The following is a 26,360-nucleotide window of genomic DNA, read 5'->3' as shown; positions in this document are numbered from 1 at the left end:
TTGGCTGGTCTCCCACTATTGCTCGAGACACGCGCGCAGGTTCTCCGGTTTCCTGCGCCTTTTCAACCCCTTCGCAGCCGGCGGTCAAGAACACAATGAGATTATGCGCTTCGTGGAGCTCACGCAGAACCGACCGCGCTTGTCTGGAGACGGAACAGAAGGAAAAACGATCCATGCGTGCGGTCTTTTCAAAGACGCCAGACGCCGCACATGCTGCGGTCATCGAATTGAACCTGGCCCAGGAGTTTATCCAGGATTCTGGTTTCGTCAGGGTGTTGCCGAATTGTCTATGCGCGGCTGTGTGTGTGTGAGGGGGGGGGGGAGGAGGTTCGGCGCTTACTCATCTCTGATCCCGCCTATTTTCCGGGCGCTTCACAGATAAAACCGTAGCTTATATAGTTGTACGAGAGAAGAGAAGGTCGGGTACGTTGTAGAAACTGGGCTCGATGACAGCTCGCAAGCATCGCTTCAAATGCTGATGATTGCGAGGTGTTAATACAAACTTACAGTATGTACGTCAAAGAACGGTGGCATTTACACGGGCCATGTACGCCTGCACGGAATAGACCCAAGAAGCCTTCACACATAACCTGTCACATGTACACGCGTGTTAGTTTTGTACGACAGTGCGTATGCGAACACATGTGGTGGAACCTCAGCCTTGCATTACGTACGTCTTTCGTAATTACCCCCCTCCGTTGTTTTGTCTCTTTAAACCACGCTATTGAATGATTATACGCATCTCGACGTTCTTGTCTAACAGAGGTCGCGAGTGCAGGATATAAACAGTGTCGCCACCAGTCGATCGTGCCGCCGCCGTGATGGTGCGATCGCGCCGTGGTAGTGCACACGCATAGCGAGAACGCACATACGTATAGCCCGCACATGCGTAGTAACGCTTTTTAGCGTTACTACGCATGCGCGCGGACTAAACGCTTATAGCCCTCTACGATCACTGTATACAACATGGAATGCAATTTCATTCGTATCTGCATCGTTCGGCTTCAAATTGATCACACTTGGTGCAGTGCACTTGCCACTCTCAACCTGATATAGAAGAGAACAAGTATAGAGTATAAAAATTAAACACGAAAGATGACAAAGATAAGAAGGAGGCTTAGCCAACACCGATTAATCTGCGCGAATTAACGGTGCCTCTGTCGCCGATTCCGCTTGTCACGAAGTTGCCAGCACCGCTGCCATTTCGACGCAAAAAAAAAGAAAGCAAAAAAAAATGCATCCGGTAAAAAGAGACAGCGCGTATAAGCAATCAAACCCCGCGGCAGACCAGATTGATAAATATTCCGAGCAGCGCGGTCCGGGCGAGTTGAACGGCCTCGCAAGCGAAATGTCTTGATTCGTAAATCAATGTAGCAGTAGTAGATGCTTTAGCCCTGGGGTATGTATACCAGGCGCGTTCTATTCGAAAGGGAAAGGAAATGGCCTGGAGTAACCCCGACTTTATCTATTAGGAGACAGCCGTTAATGCTGAATCGATCGGGCCAACATATTTTGGAATGGTACGTATAGCTCAATTACGAGAGCGTCCTGTTATCACGGTGCCATCCGCAATCTCGCTGCAGTGGCCCCTCCCCAGCGCCGCAACCCTTTGGCGTCGGCGGCGTCGTGTATAATAACGACCGCGAGTGTGCGGGCATCAAACGCGTCGCCCAAGGGTCTCCCCGCCGTGTGTATCCGTGGGTGAGCATGAGGCCGCGTAATTGCGTTTGCGAAGCCGGCCTTCGCCTTGGCTCCGTGGGGCGCACTGCGCCTTGTTAGACGCTGCAGAGACCTGCAGGGAACGGGCTGCACCGCAGAGACAGCGGCACCCTGCGTGCTCTTTGAGCGTGCGAATGCGCATGTATGTAATATACTAAAGTATGTAATATGCATGCGCCAGTGTACTAGGCCTGCGCATGAGTGGCCGTCCTTAAGTGAGCACATACTTAGCGTAAGATGTTTGTGCGTGTGCGTTCGTGCGTGTTGGTTTGTGCGTATGTATGTAACACACGTCTGTGCGTGCTTATTGTGTGTGTGTGTGTGTGTGTGTGTGTGTGTGTGTGTGTGTGTGTGTGTGTGTGTGTGTGTGTGTGTGTGTGTGTGTGTGTTTACATGTGTGATTGGCAGCGTGTTCTTTTGTGTGTGTGCGTGTGTTGATATAAATGTGCGGTGTTCGGATGAGTCGCGCATGAATGCGCTTTGCGTTGGTGCGTGCGTGTTCGTGTGGTCTTTCTGTGAATATCTGCGTATAATAAACGTGTGGTTACTTTTCCGAGTATACGTACATGTTTGTTTGCGCATGCGCATAGCGTGTCTCTTTCCGTTCCCACGCGCCTGCAGATGACCAGGATATATGCAAGGTATATCCGGTAGTCGCGATAAACGGACACCTCGGACCACTAGTAGCTTTCCTTTTTTGTTGTTGTTGTTGTTGCTGCTGTTGCTATACGTAATGGCGACGAGCTAGCGCCAGCTCCCACTGACTCAAGCCGGTTTTCATACGCAGAACGCTTGATATATAAGGCGCATAATATTCTCTATTAGCCCGCAACAAAATTACGCTATGCCGCATCTCTCCGAACGGTGTCGCTAAAAGCAAGCTCTGTCTAGAGTTACTGGATATGCTAAGGGTAGCATATACAGTAACTCTAGTTCTGCCGGCAGAAGACAGACATTGAATGATACCTTATACGCATCTACGTGCGACTATTGCACATACTCCAGTCACCTATTCGGCGCTCTACAACAGTGCGCCTAAACCTGTGTTGCTTGCGTGGGTGTTTGCGAGTATACATTTATCCACACTGACGATGTGACCAGAACGCTAAGACCTTCACTACGCGCATTTAAATCAAACGTTAAACGAGCTGTGCAGTCTTCGTCGCTGATACAGTCAACACCTCTCCACGGTGTCTCGTCAGGCCTGCGGGATTGCGCGGATTTTCCGGAAGCGGTTATATTCAAATTGTCTCGTAATGACGCCGGTCGCACGACCCTTCGCAGTTTCCCGCTATGATACAACTAAACATATATACACAACTGCAGCTCAGCTCTTTAATGCGCGGCGATGACTCCCGCGGAGTATACACACAACGCTGCGTTGATTATAAGCGAATTATGTATACCGCCCCACGGTGAAGCATTCCCGCAATTAAACTGACCCCCTCTCCTTTTTTTTTTTCTCTTTCTCACGAAACGTGCATCCGCACTGTCCGTGTGATCTTTTTAATAGCTCCCCAACTTCGCGTAACTACGTACACGCGGAAGACATGCAGCATCGCTAACGTTCCTTTTTCTGCTTCTACGAAAAGGCTCGGCAATCCGCACCGTGAGGAGCATATGCTTGTACGACGCCGCGAAAGGCCTTCAACGTGCCCTTTTTATAGGCCCGAAACGTGATGTACGCGAGGCAAGATGACGAGCTCGTCTTTCGTGTCGTGTTTGCACTACACTGTAAGCTTATAATCTTATTACACCATAGGTCACGGGGCTGCCGTTTTTAAGATTCTGAACTTCACGTTAGGCAACAGCGTGGTTCATATATTAAGTGCTGAGAAATCGTTGAACAGGTAATAAAGCTGAAGCCGACGTTTCGATAAGAAGATTTAAGTATCTTTCAGGGGCATAGCCAGAAATTCTTTTCGGGGGGATGGAGGGTAACAACACTTTATGTATGTTCGTGCGTGTATATATACACATGCAATATTTTAAAAAATATCGAGGGTGGGGGGGGGGGGGTTTAAAACGCCCCAACCCCTCCCCTGGCTACGCCAAGGATGTCAGTGAAGTTAAGGGCTGCAAGCACACTTCATTCAATCAAGCGATGTTTGGGATCCCAATCCGGTTTTCTTCTAGGCCTACCGACTCTCCCCCAACTCATGAAACAAAAATAATAAGAAGGACACAGTAACAAGTTTATGTTTTGTGACGTGTAAACCTTTTGCCGAAAGGCTGCGTGACGCATATTTCTGGGCCTGGCTAGGTCTTCTTTCTCAGGAAGCTCTCAACGAGCGTCACGGCAAGCGACAAGCACACCCCATGCGTCGTCACCTATCAGCGGCGGCAGGTGTGGTCGCCCTCTTCAAGAACGCTCGAGTTTTACTATGAACACACCCACGCCTATACGAGGTAGTACGCAAGTCTGAAACGTATGCACCACGGAGCCGAATTACCGCACACGGGGAAATTCTGCGAGTCACCCGCACTTTTATTCATATTGTTTCATTCAAACCCGAAAAACCAAGTCGCATTTATTTCCGTTTTGCCCTACATATGAACCGTATCTCCGCTCTCCGAGCAGACTACGCCCGACGCCATCTTGTTTCGCGCGTAAAAGATAGACATATTTTCCCCTTATCCTTTTTTTCCTCGTTTGTTTTCATTCATCGATATCTTTCACCTGCTCCAAAGCATCAGCGGAGAGGTGTGTGAGGCTGTTGCTGAGGCATTGGTTATATAGGTACAACGGGTAATGTTGTGTGTGTGTGTGTGTGCGTGCGTGTGTGTGTGTGTGTGTGTGTGTGTGTGTGTGTGTGTGTGTGTGTGTGTGTGTGTGTGTGTGTGTGTGTGTGTGTGTGTGTGTGTGTGTGTGTGTGTGTGTGTGTGTGTGTGTGTGTGTGTGTGTGTGTGTGTGTGTGTGTGTGTGTGCAAAAATGTACTAAATAGAGTGACACACGAAAGAGCGCCGCCTACTTTCTTCTGCTTCATTTTGCTGCCTTCTGCTACTTTCCGCTGTCGTCTGCTCGCGTGTTCCGGCAGCAAGTTGCAGCAGGTGTGGTGGTGACGGTTGCTTCTTGCCGACTTTCACTGCTGCCACGGCGACATTCCAGCAGTGGGAAAAAGAGGGGGCGGAGGGGAGGGGGGTACGTCCTATATGAGACCCCCCTCCTATCTGCTAACCCCACCCACCACCCCCCAAACCCCCCGTTCGCGCGGCACACGTGAAAGTTGGAGAGGAAGGAAGGTCCGTGATTTGTGTGTCTAGGCACCGGCGGCCGTCGGAAACAAGCCGACGCCCTGTCGTACTATGGAGACACAGACAGCACGCCGAGAGTACATCCTGTCTGACGACAAGCCCTGCGTACACACTATAGAATACTCCCGCTGGGGAAGCCAGCACGAACACTATACGAAGCGTTGTGTACAACGGCCCCTGTTCTTCGCTATTACTCCAGTATGCGGGGCACCTGTGTTATATCAGCGTTAAGAATCCAGCAATCTAGCCACGACTCCGCGCCTCTTGCACCCATCAAAATTTTGTTGTAGATCTTGCTTTGTGTATGCTGCGTCGAAAGCTAAGCGTAAGCGTTTCGCAAACCGTCCTGCGGAGAAGTGAAGGCGTCAGACCAGAATGAAAACTATATGCAGAAAGGAACGAATAGTGAGAGTGAGAATGCGAGAAGTTGCCCTTATGATTTGCTACCCTACACTTGGGAATGAGAATAAAATATTATGAACTGCTTTAACTTTATAAAATGACAGAGAGGGAGAGAGAGAGAGAGAAAGATGCAATTATCGCTGTGTGCAGGAACACTTCACGAAATACAGCAGTGCTCTCGCGAACATTCCATTCAGTACGAGGATATGACCGGACATATACGACGATTCGCACCCAAGTCCTCGCACATAAGGCCGAGTTGAGCTCACGGATGGAAGAGGGAGGCTATAGTACAAATGTAAGTGTCGTCAACTCGCAGTAAAGTCTTTCATTCGCTGCCTCACTAAGCAAGCATGACACGTGAGTGACGTCAACATTCGAACTTACACGAGTTTACGGGCTAGGTACCAGTACACCGACGCTTCATACCAGTATAAGTCACCATACACCCCTTTCACAGCAATCACATGACGGATCTATAGGACGCGCCGAATGCAGTGCCACACGCTTACACACACGCTCACACCATACACTGGTGAACGTATACAGCATGCATGGCGACGGCTGAGGAGGTATAACCCGACTTAAGAAGACGCCGAACGACTTCTGCGTACACGACTACAGCCGTTGGCCGCGACTCGACCTTACAAAGCGGCGGGATACGCTCAAAGCGAACAGTGCGGATGTAAAAGTCTCCCTTCGCTGAAGCAGGCGCTCTTCATTTGCACTCACTACTTCTTAGGTGTCACTCGCGGTGCGGTGTTGTGTATGAATAGCCCAGGCAGGCTGTTAAACCTCGCTGACCCCATCGATGTGCGTATTGCCAGCCGAGACGGCCTTGCCAAAGCGACTCGCCTCCCTGCTAAGGTTTTCTGAACTGAGAAAGATGATATAGTATGCAGTCATTGGTGATCGCCTGTTGACATCATGTTATGATTTCTCTTGCAGCTATGTTGTCACTCCCATCGCTATATGACGTGCTAAAGGTCATCGTACCATCATTCCTGAAGTTTAACGACCTGTTTTCCAGCTTGTGTGTCCCTTGTGCCGGCCATGTGGAGAACTCAACTGCACGATGCATGCAGGCATCACGAGTGTACACCTCACTATTTCGGTTTAATGAGCTCTGCTATAAAGAGTTCTGCAGCATCGACTGCTTCAATCGATGACTTCTTATCCGCAGGACTCTTCTAAGATGCCGTAAAAATCGCTTTATTTTTCTTGACTGTATATATGAAGAAGCGGCTATTAGCTTGGGAATGGGTCCAGTCCTTCGCAAGCTCTCCAAGGCGAGAGGAACGCAATAATAACTACGCTGTGGCACGCGACAAAAAAATCTTGAGTCCACTGGGGTGATGAGAAGTCGTTGTCGAACAACGAGTGCCACTGGAGCTGACATTTTAATCGACAAAACATTTGCTGAACGCTGACGAAGACAAAGTCCCTTTGTCGATCGAAGCTTTACACGCATATACTTTTAGAATGTCTCGACCAAGCCCCCCCCCCCTCCCCCCGCTTTAAGGACGGGCTGCCCTAAGCAGCAGGGGCGTAGCCACGTTAGGGCACACCGGGCCCGTGCCCCCCCCCCTCCCCCCCGAAATTTTTTTTGCCATAGCATGCAGAGCAGAAAATGACACTCGACCACATCTGCCTGCTCGTCCCCACTACAGATCAAGGAGGTGCCCCCCCCCCCCCCCGAAAAAAATTTCTGCCTACGCCCCTGCTAAGCAGCTCTGATCCTGGTCTGCAGGACGACGTCCTGCGCTAGACCGAGGAAGTAATGGAGCTCTACCGAGCGTAGAAGTTCTGTCGCCTCCCACCCTGGCAGATCCTGCAGGGTTTAAATCCTGTCCAATAAAGTCATTCATTCCTTCATTCATTGGCTCCGGCGCCATTTTCCTCCTTTGACGGTCTTCTAGTCACTCCAATCCTCAACATATTCCCCTGAAATATCTGCACCGTATAAGTCCACTGGAGATGCTGTACGCATCGATTCCTTAACGGACAGCGGCGAAACCGAGGCTTATGAACCATAAACACGGAAGCGTCCCGAAGGGTAGGGTTGGTCAGTGACTCCCATGGGCGTGTGCTATAGTTTCTGTTTATGCATGCGGGCATCGTATACATTTTTTTTTTTTCTAGCGCAGGGACACACGTTCGTTGCTGCGGCGGCGTTGGGCCCCCAGGGATCACCCGCCCCCCGCGGACAGAGGTCGTGTAGGAGCGAGGGGCGACGTTCCCGACCGGTGAGCGTCGTGGAACTTCGCGCGTAACAAATGGCCGCAACTCTCTCGCGGCGCCGGCGCCGTCCAGAATGCGGCTTATTCATAAGCCGGCTGAAGTTGAATGCGAATGAAGACTGACGCCAAATGCCGCGCCGGCCAGCAGGCTGCGTGCGCTCATGTACAGACCGCGTCGCGTCGTGGGTGCAACGCGAAACATTTCTCACTCTCTTTTTAGGCAAGGGTATTAGTACCTCATGGATGAACTCTGTGCATCCGCGTGCCTCTTTAAGACATAGATGGAGACGTCTAGCCTAGGAAGTCACGGGTGCAGCTCGCCTATACTCACTCCTCCTGCGTCTAAATGATATCGCGTGGCCGCGATACAGGGTGGGGGAATGGCAAGCTGACGCCAGCTGGAGAACAACAAATCTGTCTTGCATGGTTGCGTGGCATGGTAAAAAAAATCAAGTTTGTTTGCTGTTTCTTTTAAATTCCCATTAATAACCACAAAACGAGATGAATTCAAACCGACGTTGAGAGTTCAGAGGAAATACTTGGAATCAACTAGCGTGACCGAACACGAGAGGCATCAGCCTGGTGTCAGCTTTTCCACGAGGATACGTAGTTGTTTTCGGCCCGTGGCACTGGCTCAGTTTGACAGGAAGAGACAGTTGATCGCTAACATTTGTAGGTTTTGATTCAATGCATTATTTTGAGTAGTACGTGAGGTGCCAGAGCTATACAAATACAGTAATCATGACTTAATCTCGCGGATTCAGAACTGAGCACTACTTGAGCTGTGAAACCATACAAACTCTGACAGCTACTGTGCACAGACACTTAGCGTCATTATTCCATTGTTGGAAAACATGAATGCCTAGTTGTGTCAAACCATTAACGGAGTGACTAGTTCTCTATGCACTTAGTGCTGTCAAAGGCTAATTGTAGCAGAAGACTGAGTCTGTGAATCGTATTTTCATTGAAGTTTTGCCATAGCAATCCCGGATATAGCATGCAGTGACGCCGTATCATCCCCTTTACCCTCCACCCTGTTGGGGCTATTGGCGTCGCCAGGGAAGGGGATAGGAAATGGGGTAGGGGGGGTTCAAACGTTCTGGATGCTCCTGGATGTGGCATAGGCATACGATGCCTATGAACGGGAAGACGACGGCATCTAAGTTAACCGATCGGTACTGTTGTGTACGCTCGTTTCAGAACTACTAACTTATCAAACCCCATTGACAAAAAAAAAGTGATAACTAGCCAGTCCTGTTCCACCAGCACGCTATTGGTCACGTGGTTTATGGCTCGGCATGGTGTTGCAGCACTGTCGGTCATGCGGCGCGCCGCAGAGCCAGCCTGGAGGTTTATAAGGCGTGTAATATGCCTTTCGGCCGTCCCTATAGGCGTCGGCATTCCGGATGCTGGAGGCAGAGATTAACGGTGCGACGTGGTCGAGCGTGTCTCCTCTCGTTGCGTAACGGACTTCACGGCGTTCATCTTCTGTCAACTGCTGCCCCCGCCAGGCTATAGCGAGCGTGCGCCTGCGATAGTGGCGCCGCCGCCGCCGAGCGGATATAAACTGTCGTTCCGGATCGCATGCGGCGTTATTTATTCGCCGCCGACCACGGCGGGTAGGAGGAAGAGGGCACCGGGTCTGATATTTCAAATCGTGTCAGCCAGCCGCGCGAGGGTGGCCGAAATTCCAGAACCTCGCAGCGCCGTACGTTATAATAGAGCGCATGCGCGTCATCTGTAACGCCCGCGAGATGGGCCAGTCGATTGCACGCTCGGGCCTGGCGGTATCATATGCCTTTAGATGGGTATTCGAGATATAAATGTCACCCTACAGGCGCCGCGCATGATCACGTCTATGTTATGCCCATGCGATATGCCGGTTGTTTCGCAGTGGAGTGTGAACCTGAATAGGGCACTCCAGATTTATGGAGCTCTCCACGTTGAGCATGCTCTGTACACGCCGACCGCGTGGGGGGAGGGGTACACACTTTCAATTTCGTGTGGCCTAATGCCCAACGCCATGACTCACTGGAGCGACAAGCATTCGGTCCGCTGCCTTATCCGATATGCTTCGCACTCTGAGAGGGAAATCGATTAGAGATATGGGTGACCACGAATAAACCTCCCGAGGATATACCAAGCGATGCCAAAGGTCAGAGGTCATGAGTACCATGAAGGAGTGCGGAAAGTGTTGCCGGAGCTTGAACGATCAGAAGATGCCCTCTTCAGCGCACCTTGATTGGCTGAACCAGATGATGTGCATGGCGAAAATATAGGGCTGCAGCTTACACTGGTTGGTAGTACATTTTTCAGACAAGGCAAACTTTTTTAGTGCGCGAAGAGTTGAAAGTATTGAAGGCGACAGAACAGAGCGCAAGTCTATATCTATCGCATTCATCTCTTCCAACTTTCTGCGCACTAAAAAAGGCTTTCATTGTCTGAAAGAGTGACAGAGGAAAAGACACGCTTCAATTGTGTGTTAATTTTAAGTCGTATTTAGACTCCACAGCATCGACAAGGTACCCGTCCTGAGCACAAGAGAGGCCAACAGACACACACACCGCCACACATGCATTATGGCAGAACACGGCGTGTAACCGGCGTGCCCAAGTGATGTTCGACATCGGATAGCCACCTTTTAAAATAATACGCGCGACGTCACCATTGGCTGTCATTCGTGCTATAAAAACAGTTCTATAAAGAAAGAGCTCTTTGATCACGAATACGGGGGCCCGGTTCACTACACGGCACCTGTGGTGGTCGCGTAAAGTATCCGGGGTCCTGCAGCTGCTCATGCTTCTGAGCAACAACCTATCTATCCTTCATTTAAAAAAAATACAAAAAAAGTATATCTCTCATGATAACCAACCAAGGGCAAAGTCCTTCCGCCTGCTCCAAATAAAAGTTTGTTTCTCCCCCTCTCTCAATAATGGTAACCCTTCAAGAACCCGTATTCGCCCACTTCGCTCGATAAGATAATGTAAAGAGCATGCAGTGTTCAGCCTTCTTTAAAACGATCCAACAGCCACTCACCGAAGCAACCAACCCCTCCTTCCCCCTCTAATACGTTTAACCGCATCTTACGTACGTTTCCACGTGTACGCACACCAAAGTACATAAACCGGTGTAAGGAGGACTACACAATGCTGTATTACGTACAGCGCCTGTCATGTCTACATAACATATACGCATGTAGGGTTGGCAAAGCAGCGCTGTATACGGCGTATATAACCTCATGCGGAGGAGTCCACGTACACCGCATACAGCCGGGGAGAGAGCAAGTGCGATTGATCGTGTGTTCGGAGCGGCGCGGATCACGAAGGGTCGGCTACGTTCGGGCCCATCATTTTCGGCGCACTGTATGCATGCGCTGCGGTCATTACGGTACGTACAAAAACACGCAAAAAACAGAGAGATTTCGATCGGGTCGCCGAGGCGCTCGTCTTGGTACATAATGACTGCCGCATAGGCTTCCAAGCCACAACTGGTGGAGTGTGCCCCCCCCCCCCCCTACCCCCCTCCTCGCCCACCTTCATCATCCTCTGGCGCATGGCCAGATACAGTACGTTATAAGATTCTGCCTCCCATGTACAGTGGCTACATGCCCTGGAAGCGGATCAGCTCAGCGCGTCTACTTCAACATGTGCGGGTTTCATCGATGATTAATGAAGTGCCTACCGACCGGCCGGCTCCCTTTTTAAAACAGAAAAAAAAATATCTATAGAGGTAAAATAAACTGGTAGCGTATGTATAAGCTCGAATGCCGTAATCTGACGTTTTGATCGAAGCCCTTTTTTTTGAAGATTAAACGGCACTTGGCCTATACGCAGGTATGTTTTCGTTTTTTTTTTTTTTCGTGGTGATTATTTATTCGCGTATTCCTGTTATTCCGGCGTCGTAATTTGTTGATCATGCGAGAGGGAATTTAGCGGTTGGGATGATGTATCGGAGAGTGGTTCTACCTGTTTCTAAGTTTTCTGTTTATTTGCTTTTTTTTCCTGTTTGTGTATGCGTGGTTTGTTCACGCTCCGCATTGCATTTACGGTGCTACCATTTCACCGCTTCGTACCACCTGGAATAGTGGATTAAAGGAAGTGGTGGTTGTTTCTTTTACTCTTATCCCCCCCCCTCCCCCTCTTTTTTCTTTTTGCGTTTTCTATTATTTTTATTTCTATAGGTTTTATAGCGCATAAATTGCTAGAAGCAGTGTGTAGGACACAAGTGCGCATGCAGCTAACAGCTCAGCTTTTTTTTTTCTGTCTGTCTCTCTGTTTGTCACGTTTGAGAACGCTAAATGCATACATTTATGTTATTGCGAAATCGTTTTCAACAAGGATCGTGATTATTCATAGCGAATAACAAGAAACCTCACGGTGTGGTTTATACCGCGACGCACGAAGGAGCTTTCTCCTAATTATTATTACTACATTCCCGTTTTCAGCACGTTTCTTATATTTTGTATCTTGCTAATACAAATATACTTCTTGCAACAAAGCATATGACCTTTGTCAAGAACTTACAAGTTTATTGTTAGATAACAGAGTTACGTGGATTCGCTGATAACATTCATAGAAAGAAAGAAAGAAAGAAAGAAAGAAAGAAAGAAAGAAAGAAAGAAAGAAAGAAAGAAAGAAAGAAAGAAAGAAAGAAAGAAAGAAAGAAAGAAAGAAAGAAAGAAAGAAAGAAAGAAAGAAAGAAAGAAAGAACTGAGGGTTCGCAAACATGTAACACCCAGTCGTGCTTTTAGACAAGGATGCCGGCAAATCTCAAACGGCCCTCACGAACAAAGTTCCGTGTGAGTTCGATCCCTTTCCTTTAAACACTGGAGCAAAGCGTGACTGCTGTTGGACCACGCTTGTCTGCAGTTTCAATACCAAAACTTACAATGACGAGTTAGGAAGTCAAGCGAGCTTGTCATCTGATGAGAGAGTACGCGTACTTCACGTGCGCGTCGTCAAGCAGCGCCGCCTTCCGAACGATTGATTCGTATCGGCGAGTGATTGATCGATTGATTTCCTCCAGACGCCATTGTCCGAAGAGCGGCAAACTCAATCTACAGGTGTCGATCGTTGTCGGGAACTTCTCTATACAATCGAATTCGAGCAGACGCATCGTCGGTGCGAGGCACGCACGGATCCTGTTTTTGCATTCCGAATCGCGTGACAGCGTAACACAGATCTACAAAGCCTGTTTGTGTGGCTCGAATTCGACAACACCAGCGCACGAGGCAGTGAGAGGCGCCGTTCTCCTCTCAATCAACGTCTTCGTTGATTCTTTTCGAGCCCTTTTCGTGAGAACGTACAGTTGGCCCCAATATAATACGGACCACGCGAGCGCGTGCCGTCTGCGCCGTCTAGTGGCGAGCCGTCTGCTGTCGAGAACACTGCTTCGGGCACGCTTTCGTCAGAGCAATGCTCTCGACAGCAGACGGCTCGCCACTAGAGCAGGCGCAGACGGCAATTTCGGCAAGCGCTTCCACGGTCCGTATTATTTTGTGGCCAACTGTATGTCGTACACGTTATGAAACGTACACATCGAACGAAACGTTATGCAAACCCGGAGGGCTAGGTTGGGTCATCGTATAGATGAGTTGTTTCGCTAAAAATGCGATGGCCAGTCAAGCATTTTGAAAACGAGGTGTATACAGAACACAAAGGCAAACCTCCGAGGGCTTTCTGAAGCGAGTCAGTCGTAATTTAACCAAACACATGAGTATAGGCAAGCTGTCACGCAAACGTATATACGCGAAAAAATGCGCGAGTTCAGGACAGGTGTTATGAACTGACCTACTTGTTATTCTAATTAAACTGTAATGTCGGCGTTACTCTTGAGTTTTACTGCAGCCATAGCGAGAGTAAAAGACGCTCAATATACATGACACATACTTGACGCTACAGACAAAATTAATGGATTTTCTCGTACAAGTGATCATTTTGGGTCCCTAATCAGTAAAGAATGCCGTAGGTTTTTCTAAGAGCGAACATCGTACTCAATTACAAGAAGTGAAGGTTTTTTTTTTTTCCTTCTGTCTTTTATATTTACGCGCATAAGCGGCTCACCCGCAATGATCGCCATGGTCGACATCTTAATGTCATTATCTATGTTTCCCGACAGACTCGTCCAGCAACCTCACAGGTTCTCCTTTGTAATTATTATATCGATCAGTGCATATTGCCCCATACGATTTCTCTGCATTGTTCGTCTCTACGTACATACTACATCGCAACAAAGGAAGTTCCCGCGACCTCATCTTACGTGATTGCGTTCGCCAAGATAACCCGTAACCGGAAAGCCTGTGAGAACGAAACCTGAAAAGCAAGATGGCGTCACCGCTGCGCTAGGCAAACGTGCAGCTATCAATGTCAATGCTACTCTCAAACGGCAGGTGTTTTCTCAAGGACTTGAATATCAATACGACGGCTTCGCCGCATCCTGCCACTTACTGCAGGCAATGCTGCATGGACAAAACGAAATAACAAGACAGCGTATCTATTAAAGACGTCGAGTTACCCCGCGTCTATCTTTCAACCTCGAATTTCGGCGTGGAAGATGAAAACGCCGTGACTGCCTCATACGAAGCGAAGTGATTCCCTCCATTAGCCTCGGCACATTGGCCGCACCGACTTCTCTGGCAGAGGCAAGCGTTTCGATGCCTTCGCCGTGAGTCGGTCGGCATGCAAACCGTCGTCGTCTTAATCAGGAAAAAAGAGCCTCAAAAGCCATCGGTCGGTTCAAGCATACTAAGCACGCAGGTATACACAAGCGTAGTTGTACATGCTCGCATCGTCTCGTGGCCCCTACGGCCATTCGTACACAAGCAGCCACTCCTGACGCTATGCGTAGCAGCAGCTGCAACCACCTGTTGCGCTTGGCGGCTCCCTGTGACGAATCCAAGGCTGCCCGAACCTCTGGCTTCTCTGCGCTGCTCGCTTGGTCATTTGTATCGAATGACCGTATCTGTGAGCTTCCCTCGCCTCGTCGTTCCAGCTGTATTCGTCGATTCTGACGCTTCTAATCCTGTTCACGTTGTTCTTTCAAGCCTTTGCTTGCTTTACCGATGTTAACGTTCCTGGCTTTCTCTTCACCTATTTCCTGTTCTCACATTCATCGTTACGCCAAATCGTTCTTCTTCCTATTCCTCGTCTCACTGCCTTCTTCGTCATGTTCCTCAACTTGCTCGTACCGTCGTGTCGCCTTGTCCATCACGTCCTTCGACTTCTACCGTTCATGTTTCGTTTGTCCTCTCCCTATTTGTCTTCTTTTCGCGCTCTTCATCATGACGTCCCTGTCTTCGTCATGTCGCCTTCTTCAACATTTTCTTCCGACTGCTTCCGTTCACGTTCTTCGTTTTCAATCGTCTCACGTCAATACCTGAACACTCAAGCGCATTGTCTTGTTGCTTGTCTTGTCGTCTTTCTTCTCCACGTTTCTCAACTCGTTCTTGTCTTCCCTGTCGTCTTCTTGTCTCACACCCTGACCTTGTCTTCCTATAGTCTTCTCCTTCAATTTCTTCGCGTACCCTTCTCCTTCGCCGTCTTGTTCCAGTTCTTCCAGAAGGCTGTTGTCGTTGACTTTGATCGTGCCTCTCTTTTTATTCTCATTTCTCGTCTCGTCCTTGTCTATCCTTCTGCCACGTCTCACACGTCTCGTCTTCTTTTTCTTCTTCTTCCTCTTTGCCCCAGCATCTCTCGCGTCTTTTTCCTCGACCGAAGCCGTCGGCTACTTTGCATAAACGAAGGCTTCCACACCGCTCGGCGTGTAAGTACATCCGCTCCCTCAGGAGTGCCGACGAGGCGCCACGCTGCGAACATGCAAATGCAGTGCAACGCTGCAAAGGCGGTGCGGGGCAGATCTGGAAGGGACGCTATACCATGTGGCGTATTGGCGTTTAGCTCGCGGTTTCGTTTCTCTGCTATTTCACTGCGATAACCATGTCTGACAGCCTGTTCACTGCTATAGTTGGGCCGACGTCCGGTCTGCACGCGAACAGTCTTATAGACTCTGCGGGATCTCTGTGAAGGAGAAACTCCAGCGGGGCTCCTCAGTCAGAATGAGACCAGAAAGATGCGCAGGAATTGTTCGCTAAACAACATACACAAACAGTTCCTAGAAAAAAAAAACAACGTCTATAGACAATCGGTGTTCTTGCGACTGCATTTATGTGCCTGGACTGTGTTTTGTAGTTTTAGTATCCCACTGTGAATGGACCTCATGCTTATGCGGATTGCTACGACTTGATTGGCTTATATATAAAAGCTGCTTCTATGTGCTATTTACGTCGTATAGTTTTTCTCGTGGTTGACATGTACACTATTCCTATATTGTGCGAAAAGCTTTAGTAGCCGACGCTGTATAAAAGCGCCAATATATACTAAGCAGCATATAATTTTAAAAAGTCTCCAAAAAGCTAGCTCCAAAGAAGTCTCTAAGAACAAAAGCTAGCTGGCCCTGCACCTACCGAAGCCATTTTTCTTGGTGGAAACAGTAACCGTGTCAATATTTATGGTGGAGAGAAAACGTACCCTTATATAATAACGCGCGTACTGTTCGTATAGGAATTCCTTGATAGCAAACTACAGCATACCATACCAGATAGGCACACCTAGGTCGGCTAGACCTCGATAGTTTATAGTTGTAAATATAGGTATCGCCTCTTTGTAATGTTATCGTTCTAAACAGTGTAGACCGACATGTCCCTCGCGCCATGGCACTTGGAGCTGGCATGGAAACGCGTACCTTTGGCTTGCATCATATATTCAGTGCATATGCACGTTGCGTAAAAGAGAGTTCGACGATCGTTCAATGGATTGTTTTCGCAGCCTCGAGGAAGTCGGAGAAACCTTTGTGGACGCGGAATCCGAACAATAGGCCATCTTTCGCTGAACAAAAGGCAAGAGAGCAAGCAATGATGGAGTGTGACGAAAGGAATACAGGATTCTACAAATCATCGAAGGTTACTCAGCAGAAAGCAAAACGAAGAGTTTAACTCCATCCAAACAAAATTTACATGCGCGCAATCGTCGAAAGGAAAAAAAGAAAATGTGTATCGGAATGCCGCCGGGTCGGAATTCAACAGGGCCGAGTCTTCTTCGGGCGGTCGCGGGCAGGAAATGCGCGGGAATAGACGCTGGCTTCAGAAAGAGTGTGTGTGTGTGCGTGCGTGTGTTTGGAGTAGCCGAAGCTACAGGTTGCCGATCCGTAGTCACCCAGGAGGAGAGCTCGCAAAGGCGCGGCTGGCTGCCCCGAAGCGCGCACCCTGCCCTTCCGGTTTAGATATTACGGGCGCCCTCTGGAACAGCCACGCCTCCCTGAACCGCCAAAACCCCCTCCTGTCAACTCGCAGCCTTTGGTACGCGGCACGTTCACCCGTGGCACCGAAAACATCGGTGTCCGCCCTATATGCACCGCATACAGAACGCCCCGTCATCGAGGAATTTTCAAGCCACACGTAACCACACGGTTCAAACGTTGACAGCGAAGTCACAGACGCGAGGTAGCAGACTAACATACTCTGATAGAGAAACAAGGCTTACAAGTTCAGGGGAAGATGGAGGCTCGATGGTGATGACAAATCGGCGAATAGAGAATTTCGCTGGAGCCAGCGTATCGACAGGAGGACCTGACTTCGTCAGGGAACCTATTGCTATGAGAAAGACAGGTCCTGTTTGCCTAAACGTTGGCTCCAGGGACATTCCCAGTGGCGAGGGATAACAAAAGCAGTTGGCAGACTGAACTGCGCTGGAGTGCTTATTTGGGCCGGTTGGCACATGTCCATAGAAAACGAGAAACAGCGGGAACAGAACAGAGACAGACTAAGCGCGAATTCCTTATAGACCGTCTCTGTCTAACAGTGCTGAGCCCGCCTCCATCCTGGTTCGCGCTGTTTCTATTTTAGGGGCGAAGCTCCTTAAGGCGGCACCCGTTCGTCCCTCGTAGTCGTCGTGGTCGTGGTAGTGAGTAACAAGTCTTACGCTTTGACCTCCAAGGTGGTGCCTGTGGGAGATTTCTCCTGTGCGTTGTTGAACAATAAAAAATTCGCAGCGTGCGCGTTAACTAAAAGCCGAATTCTTCTGTCTCTCATTCCCCATTAGGAGCCATTGGCATGTTCCAGTAGGAAACGTTAGTAGAAGTAGAAGTGTAAGTGTTAGCTAAAAGCCGACTTCTTCTGTCTCTCATTGCCATTAGCAGCCATTGTTTACCTCCAAGGTAGTGCCTGGTGAGATTTCTCCTGTGCGTGATTAAACAATAAAAATTTTGTTCAAAACGCCGTTGATTGATGAAATAAACCAACGAAAGACGCCAGATGTTTTGTAAAAGCAGAACGAAAGAACGCCAGATGTTTTTCTTAAAGTGTAGTAGTAGTAGTTGCATGTAGCCACCTCGCCCGATCGTCAACGGGCGAGGTGGACCGGCAACGGCGCGAGGACCCTGCCGTACGAGAGTTAAATCACACTAAAAGACATACTTTGCGGGCGATACACTCTAGTGAGCTTTCAACTTTTCGTCTTAATGTACATGATAAAGAAATTATTTCTACGAAAAACGCAAGGCACACCTTGAGCAATATGTTTGGTTTTGGGACGCTAAATGGAACCATGAGGCGATGCGAAGCCGGAGCACTTGCACGATCGCGTTCCGTTGGCTTTCGTTGGGCATGCTACCGACCTCGCGTCGTGGAACGCGCGTCATGTCTTCCCTCTAGCCTTGCCTTTAATTCGCACAGGGCGAGCGGGGAATGCGGTCGCTCTTGGCGCTCTTTCGCTCGGGAGCGGACTTCTTCCTTGCATTTCACCGATCACAAGTGATAATGAAGGGACCACGTAAACCAACAGTACAATAAAAGTTTGATGTTTAATATATACACGATGTTTCACACTCTTTATATTATGTACTGGGCGCATTTCACGGAAGAGTTTCACGGTTTACAGATGATTCCCTCCGTAGCTTCGCCCCACTCATCATCATTCACCCCGTGGATATGCTGTGATTTTTTTCTATAGACATGTAGCAACCGGCCCAAATAAACACTCCAGTGCAGTTCATTTCTAGTAGATCGGGCACTGTTTTACCATATACAGCGCTTAGTCCGTCCCTGTCCTGTTGGTCGCGGCGCTGCTTCTCGTTTTCAGTTGGCAAACGTTCATGTCATCGTTTCACCTTACCCGGCTATAACCAACCGGACATAACCATTGCCCAACATCCTCGTCTTTCCCGTGTTTTTTACCTCCCTCTACATATATTTATGCGTGAATGGAGGGGTTTAGCAAGGGTGAACAGCTTGACCATACGATACCGGAGACACAGTATGGTTCCGTAAGTACATACACATATCCGAGAGCTGGAAATAGCGAGTATGGCGTAATGCGCATACGCGCCACGATGCATCCCCGCCGTGATGTTGCGTCTCTAACAAGGACGTTCACCCACAAGAAACGTGACGATGCCTTGGGCGCGGGCCATTCATCAGACTTAAGCCACAATGCGCGTGCGTTACATTCAAGACCTATACTTACCCGAGGCCCATAATTCGCAACCGAGACAAGTAACGGGAGAGCGTCAGTGGACCGGCAAGAAAAGGTTTACTTTCTGCGCGTATTCATCCGTCCAATGATCTTCAAAGTGGCTATAAGGGCAACCGCAGGTCGCGCTTCGCGCGCAAACGATGCCGCGTATGTTCTAGAGGGCGCTGCTTTAGCACCAGCGCCGACGGAGTAACGAATCATCTCTTAGTCAGAGTGTATATATCTAAAGGAACCAAAGGCGTGAGGACTTCGAGATCTCTATTGAGTCCTTGCGAGGATGAGTTATTGCTCGGGCGATGATGCGTTGAAGCACCGCGCGCCAATCAGAAACGTCTGAGACTGCACCGTATAGGTATGAATGCTGCCATTACCGAAGGGCTATCCGTGCAGGAAAAGAGCGTCATTCGAGTTGCGTCTCGGGAACGTTCATCTTCGGCCGGGAACGTCGCAGCCCATCTGAAGCCGCAAATGTATCCGCTCTTAGCATCACAGGCCTGTCAGCGAGCGCGTTGCTCTTTCGCAAGACCTCGCCAGAGGGTCCGCGGTGGGGAACCCGAACTCTTCCTCACAGGTCGCGCCACAAGCGAGCAAATGCAGCGGGAAGAAGTACGCGTCGATGCTGATTGCGCGTGACAAACGACCGGCCACGGGCTCGAGGAGGGTACATACGCTGCCGCGGTGAAAACGAAAACGTGAGAAAAGCAAATCAAGTCCCGTGTTCTTCGCTCCGATGTGATCGCGAGAGATGCGCACGCTATAGAACGCCCTTGCGCAGCGGGTGGAATGCCACGTATGGCGACAGCTTAATTGGCGCGGCCCCGAGCGTTTGATGACTGGCCATGCAGGGGAAGGTGAGCTGGGTCCGCGATCCGAAATGGCGATAATTGATGGCACACGCTACACCCTCCCGCTAGGCCTAACTGTAGCGGCAGCGACCGTATAACGAGTCTTACGGGTGCAGAAGGAAGCGAGCAGCAGACGACGTTCATAACCGGGACTTGTCATCTGTAGCAGACGTCGACACCATAGCAGACGTCATCGACCGTGTGTGTACGGTCTGAAATAGCGGCAAAATGGCTGACTACAGTCACGACGGCGCATGCCCACCGACGTCGAAAGTGATCATAGTGATTTGCTTTCACCGCTTTCGGCTCTCAGTCCTGTTGACTCGAGCGGCGAATTAGAAGTTGCGGCCGCACAGAGACACGTCGTGCTGCTGGAGGCAAGATGGCGAAATCGCAGAAGTCAGTGCACCCTGCATGGTCTAGCCGTTTGCGACATCGCCACGCGTAAACCGAATGCGTGCAAATTGATCTCACTTGGGACTGTTATTACAGGGCGCCGAACCAGCCGTGTTTGCGAGAGTCATTTTTAATCATCTTCGCTGTTTTGTAAACGTTTCTCTGTATGCCTGCCAACGAAACTTATAATTCGGCGCTTCTGGCTGGTGCGATGCAGCTATATGTGCACGCAGAAATCCGCGCATGCGCTCGAGCTTGCCCTGAAATGACCAAGCGCGACAAACTGCAGTTCGCCACTCTGAGTTTGATGATAAACGGAGTCCTTCGCCTCCTTTTCCTATTCAGAGCTTCACTCAGCGCTGAACCACCGCCATTTGTAGCTGTGTACTTAAAGGAGTACTGACATGAATTTTAAAATTTTTCGGGTTGTTGCTCTAAATGAAAGCACGGGTGTCGAGAACCCTAAAAAGAGTGTCGTGGTGCCTGGGGATGCATTGAATATATTTTTAATACCGCTTCTTTCAACCAGCAATTTCGGTTTCGGTTTCGAGAGGGCGGCTTCATAGTGACGTGCCAAGTCTGCCCGTGACGTCACGGGCAGACTGCAACCCACGAAATATGCACCTGCTGTCCTTTGCTGTCAGTCGAACGTGGTTCATGATGAGTGAACTGTCGTCCAGTGCCTCCGACTGCGATTTCTGTGATTTAGGCTGCATGCAGAACCCAGACTTCGCAAACCAAGTGAGCTGACTTGAAACGTCATAGGGCTCTCCATGCGGTGAAGCTGCCTTGCAGATGCTGGGAGGTGAAAACTTTAAAATCAAACTTAAATATTTATACGTGTTTCCCGGATGCGGTGTGGGGAGAGCGTTAACACTACATGCCAAGGAAACCAAAAACGTCCGTTTTGCTGAACTTCAATATCGTGTCAGTACTCCTTTAAAAACCGGGTATGAACGAATTACGAGACGTGCTGGAGGGTAAAGGCGAAGTCAGTCTCGCACAAATGAGGGTTGTATACACTTTGGTCCGAAAGCAGTTCTGCCCACGTTTTGTCCATGAAGATGGTCAGCCTCGAGCTTTCATCGTGCGATGGGCCGAACGTAGGCTACGCAGTATAAATTTATCGCATTAACGCACCGCAAAGGAAGTGCAATAACACCCCCTTTTTGCGTAAATATCCGAAGCCGCCTCGACCACGAATCAGCTATTTACAAGGTTCAAAGTTCACGATCGCGCGACGCATCCCCCTCCTCGTTTCGCACATTATCAAGGCGAGAAGAGTCAACACTATTTTACTCAGCTTTAACTGTTCCTCGCTTCGCCAAAGCATCGCGCGCGCGTTCACAAACACACAATCACACCTCCGTGAGCAAGACCACCACCCGGAATATATATATATATATATATATGTACGTGTATTCCACATTTACGTGGACGCTTCACAGTACCACCACGCACGTACACACGCACGCTACTCCAAGACCCGGTGAATATAGTCTCCCCCACCCCCTCCTCCCCTACCACCCCCTCTTTTCATCCCCGGCTTCACTGCATCGCTTGCTCGCGCTTCGTGAAGCCCTCCGTCCGCGGCTTTCGTCTTTTTTTCTTTCTTTTCTCTTTTCCACGGCGTTCCGCTCCCCTTGGCGTCAGGAAGACAGCAAACGCTGATGGTGTCAATGCTCTTGCCGCTCGGCTCGGCCAACTCGATTACTACCGGGCAGGCTCGATTAGCCAGTCAGCGAGGCGGACGGCCGTTTTCGAGGCATTCCTCTCTTTCGACGACCACGTCTCTTCTTCTTCCACCGTCGAGGGAAACAATGCCGGCGGTGAGGGCGAGTACGAAAGTCGAGAGGGACAAACGGTCGGGAAGAAGCACAGCAAGAAGGAAGAGGTGGAGAGGGTTGCACGGTGTGCGCGAGTGAATCAGTGCGCCTGCGTGACGCCGTAAGCGCTGGATGTCGACTCCAACCTTGCAAAACACTCCTGGAGAAACTTCATCACCATCTTCTTCTTCGTCTTCTGGGCAACTTCACAGCTGCTAGCACTCTCCTGTCCGTCCGCCTCTCTTTAAGATTCTGCCTCGTTTTTGTTGTTGACCTGAGCACGCCTTTCTTTCTTTCTTTCTTTCTTTCTTTCTTTCTTCCTTTCTTTCTTTCTTTCTTTCTTTCTTTCTTTCTTTCTTTCTTTCTTTCTTTCTTTCTTTCTTTCTTTCTTTCTTTCTTTCTTTCTTAAACTTTGTTGTTTCAAGTGGGGAATGGAGAAGAAGAGAGGACTTTCTGTGAGGTTTCTGTCGAGCCCTACCCCCCTCGTCGTCCATCGGCTTGCCGCCAACGGAGGGGAAATTGCAAACGAGCGCCGATACTCGCTGATCCGAAAAGTGCTCGCGAAACCAACGACCCTTGCAGTGAAAGAAAAAAAACAGAGAGAAGACCAAAGCGATGCCTAGCTTTCTTTGACGCTTGCTGCAAAGCCCGGAGAGTTCGTATGCTTGACGAAAAAAGAAAGCGAATCCTCCCCCCCCCCCCCCCAAGAAAACGAAAGAAAAAGAAAACAAATAAATAAGCCGGTTTCGCAGAGGAAGTGCATAATACCAAAGTCTTCTTGTTTTGTTTTTTCGCTTTCGTTTTCTTCAACAATATGTCGATAGATAAATAGGCCAGCCTAGTTACTTGCACTTCTTTTTACAACGGTGAAGTACTCAGGGTTAGTAATCGTTCGTCACGTCCGTCCAGTGACAGCATAATGCTCGCTCTGCAGAAGTCGCCAGAAAGGTCACGGCATGCAACTATACGTACGTAAGTACAAATCGCAAGCTCTGCTGGCAGGAGTCCGAACGCCAGCCCCAGATCAGGATACTGTCTTACGCGAGAATAAATTTTCGTGAATACGATGCCCTCTCAGATTACGCGACGTGCGAATCATCATCGGGTCGTCTGCAGTGTTACTCGTCTTGCCATCACCAGGCTTCGTCATGCTGTCATTGTCTTCATCGTGCCATCACTGACTTCCTCTTGCCCTCATCGTCATTGTCGTGTCACCAGCATCTTCTTTAAGCCGTGATCACCTTCCTCATGCCACCATGTTGTCTCTTTCGTTGTCTTCATGCCATCTTCGCCATGCTGCTAGCACCTTTGTCACATCAACGTCGTCTTCTACGTGACGTCTATCTTGTCGTCACCATCTTCCTCATGTATTCATCCCGAGCTCTTCATGCTGCTACTACCTTCACCGCCTTCTACATGACGCACGCCATCGTTGTCTCCATGTGGCCGTCGTCTCGCCGTCTTCACCTCTTGTCGCTCTGTCACTGTCTTCTTCAGGCCGATAGCGTATTCGCCATATCGCCAGTGACTCAGTGCGACGTTCTCGTGTTCTTCATGTCATCGCCTTTTCGTCGTCTCCTTCTTTACGCCGCTCTCGTCTTCTTGTCTTCGTCGTCTTCGTCCCGTCGTCACCACCCTTCGAGTTGTCGTCACGTAATCGTCAACTCCGTCGTTCGCTTTCAAAAGACCAGCTGTCGCTTTTTTTCAGTTCAACCGGCAGCTCACGAGGCCTTTCTTTGAGTACTCTCTCTCTCTCTCTCTCTCTCTACACGTTTGTTTTCTTTTTCGCGCCGTACCCTTTTCTTACCTCTTTCGCTCGCTTCCTTCCTCCACGCCTCTGAGAAGACCCGACCTCAACGCGTCGCTTCCTCTCGGCCTGGACACGACGACGGAAAGGAGGTGGGTGTACTGCAGTACGTCGCGCCGGCGCAGAGCGCGCTCGCACGTGCGCGCGCTATCCAAGGTGGCGGGCTGATGAGAGTATTGACACCTAGCTGGGGCTTCGCGTAGCCGGTCATCGAAGATGGCTACACGCCGGCGCATAGTGCGAGTTACGGCGGCGGCGGCAGAGCAGCTTGCGCTGCCCGCCCCCTTCGCGCCGCCTCGTTTCTACCGATCTCACGCGCGCGCGTTGCGTATATGTACACCAGGAGTGGTGAGACACAGCCCTGTACGCGCATACTCACTTCCGTGTTGGCTCAGGGCACGGTCAGGGAGCGTAACGAGCAGGAGGGGTTTTTCGTTTGGCCCGGCATCTGTCAGCTCCTTCCTCGCTTCGAAGACGCCCCCTTTCGATTTTTTTCTTCGTCTTATTTTATTTATTTTTCTCTATCGTCATTGGTGTGAGGGCGGCAACTACCGTAGCGAAATAAACATTCGACAGATAGAGCGTGAAGGACAGGAGTTCATCAGGGTATAACCGACGCTCACACTCTCGAAAAAAAAAAGGGGGGGGGAGGGGGTTACACTTTCTATTCTCAGCTCAGCTTTCATCTCACTATACGACAATGTTATTTGTTGGAGCTCCGCCTATTTTTATCTTCTTCTGCTTCTTCTAAGCTCGCACTTTATACGTACTACTTATTGCTGAAATAGGAGGGAAGATTGAGGGGAGGGGTGTGATTAGATAAAGACGAGCGGATCGGTTTCGCGCGGGTATACTGACTTCAGGTGTGCATCGTAAGATTTCATGCCTTAGGCTATAGCCAACCTGACCAGTCGGAGTAACTTCCACAAAAAACGTGTCATTCGATGCAACGAATACCCTTGGGCGGACGGCAATGCATCCTTGCGTGAAGCCTCCCGCACTCTGCGTATCCCCTGAAAACGTGTTTGCTTAACTGCGGTCGCCATTTTCTCCCTTTGAACATGCGGGCGCTTCTCACAAAACCTACAGCGATTAAACGTCCGCGCAAAAGACGTCGACCTCGCGAACAGCCGAGGCGAAAAAAAGCAAAAAAAAAGGCCTGCGCATACATAGAAAAGGCGACAGATATATACGTCTACACATTACACATCACCACCTAGCAAAATGACCCCCCCCCCCTTTCTTGTTATGCGCATCGAACTGGATACACATAGCCTCGTTTAAGCCCAAAACGCGTGGCGCCAGCGCATCCTATCGGCGAGGCGTGACCGAGAAATGAAGACTGATCACGACAGACTGACTCGCGGAGTCCCGACTCCAAGTTCTCCGCTCCGCCGAATGGCGCGCACACACGGTAAACGCTCTCTCCGTCCGGCGTAACCACCTCTCGGCGGGCTCCGGCGGTTTCCGCTCTCCAGCTGAAACGTCGGAACGTTTTCCGAGTCTCCGCAAGAATGCCACGAACATGAAACAGTGGGTAGACAGGAGAGTATATAGGACAGAACAGCGGACAAAAAAAGTGGAGGTGCGTGAGTACAGAGAGGGAATGTTCCAAATGAACAGGAAGCAGAGGGGCTAATTTAGGGGCTCAGACCACATTATATGAGAAAAAAAGAAAAGAAAGACAACGCGGTTAAGGGGGGACCTGATTACAAAGCGTGCAGCCACTCTTTGTTCATCGCCATCTTTCCAACTACTAACGCAGTTTTCGCTTCTTTTTCTTCGTTCTGTAACATCGTACAGAAGCGTTTATTGCCATCGTGAAGACACCTCTTCTGTGTTTTAGCCGTTTCCTTGTGAGCCCGTTGATTTTCTCGGAGCTGTTAGCAACGCTACGTAGTATACGCTGCTTCCAAGCAATGCAATGAGGGGTGCATGCTGGGAGGGGTGAAGCAGCAACGGGTTGATGGAAGGTAGGCGGGGGCGGAAAGAGGGGGGCGACGTAATTGGTAAGATTGGCGGGTGCGTGCCCCGAAACTATAGCCGAAACGGAAAGGGAATTTGGCTTCTTGAGCGATGAGCGCGGCGTGCGCATGAGTCGAGACGAGTCGTGCCGCGGATAGAGGAAGGCAAGACTAGACTAGTAGAGCAAACATTGTCTCTAGGTGTAGCCAGCTGATGCACGACACCACCCTCCCCTTTCACTTTCTTATTTCAACGTTCCCCCACTTTCTCCAGACACTCACGCATGAAACAAGAAGAAGAAGAAAAAGCAAACAATGTTCTGTACGCGGCGCGCGAACCACCCGAAGAGAGATGCGCTCGTTATTACCTCCTCCCCCAT

General features: G+C 49.8%; 1 protein-coding gene across 1 annotated transcript in view; it reads right to left on the bottom strand.

Annotated features, from left to right (window-relative positions):
- LOC119389671 (uncharacterized) overlaps window positions 1-26,360 on the bottom strand; it is a 324,685-nt gene that overhangs the window by 223,054 nt on the left and 75,271 nt on the right.

This window comes from Rhipicephalus sanguineus, chromosome 4 (genome assembly GCF_013339695.2).
Source record: "Rhipicephalus sanguineus isolate Rsan-2018 chromosome 4, BIME_Rsan_1.4, whole genome shotgun sequence".
NCBI lineage: Eukaryota > Metazoa > Arthropoda > Arachnida > Ixodida > Ixodidae > Rhipicephalus > Rhipicephalus sanguineus.
This window is presented reverse-complemented; position numbering and strand designations above follow the sequence as displayed.